We start from the raw sequence: 7,637 nt of genomic DNA, 5'->3' as shown, positions 1-7,637 counted from the left end.
AATTTAGATACAGCTTATATAATTATCTACAGGCGCAGGAGTGGCTGTGTGGTAAGTAGCTTGCTAACCAGCCACATGGTTCTGGGTTCAGTCTCACTGCGTGGCATCTTGGGCAAGTGTCTTCTGCTATAGCCTTGCGAGTGGATTTGGTAGACGGAAACTGAAAGAAGCCTGTCGTATATATGTATATATATATATATATGTGTGTATGTGTGTGTGTTTGAGTGTGTGTGTTTGTCCCCCTCACATTGCTTGACAACCGATATTGGTGTGTTTACGTCCCCGTCACTTAGCGGTTCGGCAAAAGAGACCGATAGAATAAGTATTGGGCTTACAAAAGAATAAGTCCCGGGGTCGAGTTGCTCGATTAAAGGCGGTGCTCCAGCATGGCCGCAGTCAAATGACTGAAACAAGTAAAAGAGTAAAAGAGTATACCTTTAAGAATAAAAAAAACAGAGCTTAATACCACGTTAACTTAATTTGTATGGGATCTCAAATGAGGTATATTAGCTATTTCTTATCGTTGCCAATTACACATACAGTACCCCCGTACAAAAATGATGGATTGAATTGCAGCGTTTGTAAAGTAGAAGCACTAGATGTCCTTACATGTAAGTCTCTTATAATTCACATAAGTTATTGATTCGGTGTTCCCAATAACTGAATAAATCCTTCTCAAAATTTCGATTAATTCATTTAATTGAATTAAACAGCGTTCTGCATAGCGCCCTAATTCATTTTGTGAATTTTAACTCTGTCCCTGGGAATCTATATAATGTCCTCCGCAACTCGAAACTAACCGCTTTTGTAATTTCTCATTAACTAAGCAATTTATTTAGTTGAATTTTAATTGATCTAATCCTGTCTGACTATAATTATGTGTAATATTCTGTACCTTTATATTAGCGTATTGTTTTCCTTCTGTTTTTTTTTTAGTCATTTCTCTCTTTGTATTTTTTACTTTGTGAAGGCTCATGGCTCAGTGGTTAGACCGTCGGGGACACAATCATGAGGTAGTGAGTTCGATTCCCGGACCGAGCAAGGCACTTTATTTCAGGAGAGGAGAGGCTGGTATGCATGGGCGACTGCTGATCTTTCATAAACAACCTTGTCCGGACTTGTGCCTCGGAAGAGAACTTTCAACCGAAGTGGGTCTTTACCCGTTACCCTATCTTATACTTTATATTTTCATCAAGCTGTTAAAGGCTTAATTAGCAAGATATGGTAGTAAACTAACGTCTTTGTGAATCTCTTTGCACACACACACACACACACACACACACCACGTGATCGACCAGACTATCGGATGTTCTTATACACCGCCAGTCACGATGTGCTTTGCATCATTCCAGCGTTTGAACGACGCCACACCGCCGGTTAGGTGAGCAGGTCAACATTCTCAACGATCGGATAGCCTGAATGGACTGGAGCAACGGGGAAAATGAAGTGTTTCTTTCAAGAACACAACGCGTCGCCCTCTCCGGGAATCGAACCCACGACGATATAGCGACCGTGAGTGCAATATACTAACTAATAGGTCACTCGGATCTTTTCGGTTTGAACAGCAGTTTTTTCTAGCGGTGTCATATGAAATTGCCACCCATAATTATAACCCTAGTATCGATCTATTGCATTTCAATCTGTTTTAGGGTTAGGGTTAGTTAGGGTTAGAGGTGGGGGAAGGGTATCTTTTTTTCTTCACAAATGTAAATAAACCCAATCTGTTTCTTAAACGAGGGACATATTCATACGGTACAGAATGATTTTACCTCAATAGACGCCAGTGATTGGTTGAAATCGCAGAAATTGAAGAAAAAAAACAACAACAAATATCTTACAAACTATAGAATTTTCTCAATAAAGCCAAGAGAAAAAGATGTTTTATAAACACATTCTACCAGTATACGAAGTTCGAAAGTGTTTAGTTACGTGGAAATTATGTTAAAAACTGCCGTTCAAACCGAAAAGATACGGTCACTCACCTATACACACACACACACACACACACACACATACGAAATTAGTCGGTTTCTGGCTTGTCATTGTTTTCAGTCTCTGGCCGTTAAAATAGATTTAACGCCGGGAACTAATGAACCATCTATCTCTATAGACATGAGTGAATTCCTGATAACATGACAACATGCTGTCTATAACATATTCCATTGTCTACTATAAGTGCGCCTTCTAATCATATTAAACAAACAAGTGTCTAGATCGGTGTTAGCTTTGTAAACGAGTCTGACGATGTAATCAGTAAAACTTTTATTTAATATCGTACGGATTTATATAATTTATGCTTTTGTAGCCTGTCACGTTGATTGATGTAAAACATTCTACTCCTGGTTATTGAACCTATTGTTTACTGATTAGAGGAAATAATGCCATCATGTTCATTAGGTTTCATGTTTAGCACATATAAGCATACACACACACACACCACACACACACACATACGAAATTAGTCGGTTTCTGGCTTGTCATTGTTTTCAGTCTCTGGCCGTTTAAAATAGATTTAACGCCCGGGAACTAATGAAACCATCTATCTCTATAGACATGAGTGAATTCCTGATAACATGACAACATGCTGTCTATAACATATTCCATTGTCTACTATAAGTGCGCCTTCTAATCATATTAAACAAACAAGTGTCTAGATCGGTGTTAGCTTTGTAAACGAGTCTGACGATGTAATCAGTAAAACTTTTATTTAATATCGTACGGATTTATATAATTTATGCTTTTGTAGCCTGTCACGTTGATTGATGTAAAACATTCTACTCCTGGTTATTGAACCTATTGTTTACTGATTAGAGGAAATAATGCCATCATGTTCATTAGGTTTCATGTTTAGCACATATAAGCATACACACACACACACCACACACACACACATACGAAATTAGTCGGTTTCTGGCTTGTCATTGTTTTCAGTCTCTGGCCGTTTAAAATAGATTTAACGCCCGGGAACTAATGAAACCATCTATCTCTATAGACATGAGTGAATTCCTGATAACATGACAACATGCTGTCTATAACATATTCCATTGTCTACTATAAGTGCGCCTTCTAATCATATTAAACAAACAAGTGTCTAGATCGGTGTTAGCTTTGTAAACGAGTCTGACGATGTAATCAGTAAAACTTTTATTTAATATCGTACGGATTTATATAATTTATGCTTTTGTAGCCTGTCACGTTGATTGATGTAAAACATTCTACTCCTGGTTATTGAACCTATTGTTTACTGATTAGAGGAAATAATGCCATCATGTTCATTAGGTTTCATGTTTAGCACATATAAGCATACACACACACACACACACACACACACATATGTATATATGTATACTCTTTTACTCTTTTACTTGTTTCAGTCATTTGACTGCGGCCATGCTGGAGCACCGCCTTTAGTCGAGCAAATCGACCCCGGGACTTATTCTTTGTAAGCCCAGTACTTATTCTATCGGTCTATTTTGCCGAACCGCTAAGTGACGGGGACGTAAACACACCAGCATCGGTTGTCAAGCAATGCTAGGGGGACAAACACAGACACAAACACACACATATATACATATATATATACATATATACGACAGGCTTCTTTCAGTTTCCGTCTACCAAATCCACTCACAAGGCATTGGTCGGCCCGGGGCTATAGCAGAAGACACTTGCCCAAGATGCCACGCAGTGGGACTGAACCTAGAACCATGTGGTTGGTAAGCAAGCTACTTACCACACAGCCACTCCTGCGCATATGTATATATATATATATATATATATATATATATATATATATATATATATATATATATATAATATATATATAATATATATATATAATATATATATATATATGTACTGTCTTTACTGTCCTGTTTTTGTTACCATTTTTACCCCTCCGCAACAAAATCTCAAATTTTATTTAATTTGCTTTTTGCGGAAAGGAATGCTTCAACAAAGTCGTGTCTCGCCTTGACCTTCAAAACGCGGAGTAGATGAAACAGAGGCGACTGAAGAAGGGGAATCTTCCTTGTGTTGTATGTTCTGTACTCTAGTTTTTCGTTGTTTAAGAAAAATGTCCATTTCCTTGGTTTTGTGTTTATGTTTTCGTTTCTCATTGTGTTGGACGTTTTTTTTTTGGTGTCCTGTACCCATATATGCATGTATATATACATGTAGATGTAGGTACGTACACACCACACACACACACACACATATATATATATATAATATATATATATATATATATATATATATATATATAGGTAGTGGGTAGCGATTTCTTCCCTACTTCAGGGAGTGTCTACCCTGCCTGATACGAATCCCGGGCTCATTTGGCTCCGGCTGACAGTACTCGGTGTGGGCCCCTATCCAGGGCTACGGAAAGGAGACAACCTTCAAAGAAATCCGGAGTGGAGGAGCCCCGTAGGCGGCTTAGTGTTCAACTCGACACTCTTCCGGCAGCTCCTGCAACCAAGCTGGTGCCAAACGTAATGCTCTGTACTCCTTGGGACTACGTCAGAAAGGTCGAGAGAGGAATCTTGACGATTGGGCTACCCAGGTTTTTCTTACATCTAGCCCAGGCCTGCGCAAAACTGGAGAGGACATGAAATGTAAAAAGCAAACTGGATTAGTTCATACGCATCTCCATTGTCTCCCGAGACAAAAGGATATATATATATATATATATATATATATATACTTTTATTAAAGCTGAATACTCTTAACAAACTGTTACTCAGAGTTTCACGGTGCCCTTCGTCGGACAGTTGTGATCCTAATGTCCGTGAAACTGTAGAGTGAAGTTTGGAGTATCAGTTTTATTCGTGTACTATTTTCTTTCAACTTGTAACGACTAATATATACATTTAGATTGACTGAGGTAGTAATACGAGTAATAAAAGTCATTATTATGAGATGATTATAAGATGATTATAAAGTAAGAGATCAAAACGGATCATGGTTACGCAAAGCTATTCATCGTTTGAAAAACACCGGCTAGTATACGGTGTCAGGTCTAATAGTTCCTGAGAAAAAATATTATTTGTAAGGGAGGTAAGTAGTTCTGGATTTAGGGATGTGAATGGTGTAGGAAGTGTATAAGTGTTAGTGGTTTCAATTGAAGAGTTAGTGGTGTTCTGTATTAAGTTGTGTTTTCATTTTTAGTTGGGGGAGAAATTTATTGATGAAAAATGCCTCTTTATTCAACCTTTGTTGCATTGTGGTGTTCTGTGAGCATTGGTAAAAGGGAAATATTTGGAAATTGGGATTAAGATATATATATATATATATATACACTAGGGTGTGCTGTAAATTTAGCGGCTTTGGGCAAAAGAAAATACAGGTGGATTAGTTCTCTTTTACTCTTATATTTGTTTCAGTCATTTGACTGTGGCCATGCTGGAGCACCGCCTTTAGTCGAGCAAATCGACCCCAGGAATTATTCTTTGTAAGCCTGGTACTTATTCTATCGGTCAATAATTTCATACAACATATTCTCCTCACAGACTCACTTATTGCAGCGGTCCTTCATTTTCTCTAAACCCTGTAAAAGAACTCGGCAGGTAAGGCCTCCAGCTAAGCCTGCCGCAGTACCCATAAAGCCAAGAACTTTTCAACACTCCCTCATATATATATATATATATGTACACATATCACACTGAAACTAATAAAGATAAAGTCTTTACTCTGGCTGTAGGGAGAACAGGATGAGATGCCATGAGACATATCTTTTGGCTCTGTGTTTCGTAAGTTTAAATTCCAAATTATTTCGCCGGAAAACCTGTCCCTGTCTGAATTCGTAAAAAAAGGCGTTAGGCTTTAAGAATTTAACCAACTACCCAAGTATTTCAGCTGACCACTTTTCATATCCGCATTTTAACTTGCAAGGACGAATGCAAAATAGCTCTCTCTCTCTCTCTTCTCTCTCTCTCTCTATCTATCTATCTATCTATCTATCTATCTATCTATCTATCTATCTATCTATCTATCTATCTATCTAACTATCTATCAACACCCGTTAAAAGGAGGACTGGGCATTCCGTGGTTGATGATGCGCAGACACGCGCTGAGACTGCGACATCTCAGGCTCTTCGTAGACGACGGTGAACAGGTGTGGTCGCCGTTTGTGAGGCACGCTTTCCCGCAGCTCGTCTCCATGACCGAACTGCAGTCGTGGATCAAAAAGAGGCTGAGGAAGGGCGAATGGCATCGCGAGTGTCGCGTTGCTCTCAAGCAATTCTGCCGTCCTGGGTCGACCTTGAGTGACTTCATCACAACCAAAGCATTCTATAGGGGATTAGTGGAGGGGAGGTACGACGACGAGCTCGGGGCGAACCTGGACGTCGACGAGGAGTACCTGACCCGCCTGTTCGGGACGACTTTCGGGCCAGGGCCCATGGACAACTTCCAGAGATCCCTGGCCTGGCAGTGCTACCGAGAAGCGCTACCCGTTCGGGATAAGCTCTACAGACACGGCTCGAGAAACACGGGGCCGACCTGCTCGAGATGCGGTCAGGGCGACGAAACCGTTCTGCACGCTCTCGTGCAGTGTCCAACAATTTCCGACCTGTGGGCTTATGTCGAACAACTGCTGTCACGTGTGGGACGAGTCGGTTTATCAGCTGAGTCTATCGTCAATATTGTCACGCCTCCTTCCTTCAAACGGGAAGGAAGAACTATTTTCATCATCCTTGTGGCTATGGCGAAAGAATGTATCTGGTGGACGCGTCTGAAAGGATTGGAGACAAACACTTTCCTCTCTGGACAATCTCTCATCAACTTCTTCAAGTACCACTTGAAAAGGAAAGTGAGAGTAGAGAGGCAAGTTTTGTCTAGCGAATGTTTTAAAAAAAGATGAGTGAATGTAGCAAGGATGGCACGTATGAATGACGAAGCCACCTTGAGCATAATCCTATGAACCCAGAAATCGAAAACAGAGAGTTGCTTATTTGCAAAAAAAAAAAAAAAAAAAGAAATATAAAATGTGACTTCATTGACCGAGGTTACCGTGGTCTTTTCCGTAGGCTTTTCTTTCCACGGGTAAACCTCACCTGTCCTCCCCTTTACACTTCATATTGACATTTCTGTGATAACGATCCCTATTGATCAATTTTTTTTTCCTCTCCCCCCCTTTTTTTTTTTAACACCCCCTTTCTTTTGTCCTCTTTCTCTCCTTTTACGATCCCTTTTGATCGAAACTCCCCCTTCCTTTTTTTTTTTTTTTTTTTTTTTAAACCTTCAAAAGAAAAGCTCTACCTTGTAATTTGTTCTATCTGTGTGCAGCCCTGTGTGGCTAATAAAGAAACATATCTATCTTGACCGAGGTCACCGTGGTTTTTCCGTAGGCTTTTTTCCCACGGATAAACTTTATCTGTTTCTCCCTTTACACTTTACATCATGACATTTCTGTGATAAACGATCCCTATTGATTGTTTTTTTCCCCTTTTTTTACGATTCCTTTTGACCGAAATCCTACCCACCCTTTTTTATTCTCCCCATAAAGAAAAGCTCTACTTTGTCATTTGTCCCCTCTGTGTGCAGCCCTGCGTGGCTAATAAAGAAACATATCTATCTATTCATCTATCTATCTATCTATCTATCTATCTATCTATCTATCTATCTATCTATCTATCTAT

Source organism: Octopus sinensis, linkage group LG18, assembly GCF_006345805.1.
Source record: "Octopus sinensis linkage group LG18, ASM634580v1, whole genome shotgun sequence".
In the NCBI taxonomy this organism is placed as follows: Eukaryota; Metazoa; Mollusca; class Cephalopoda; order Octopoda; family Octopodidae; genus Octopus; species Octopus sinensis.
Note: the sequence above shows the minus strand (reverse complement) of the source record.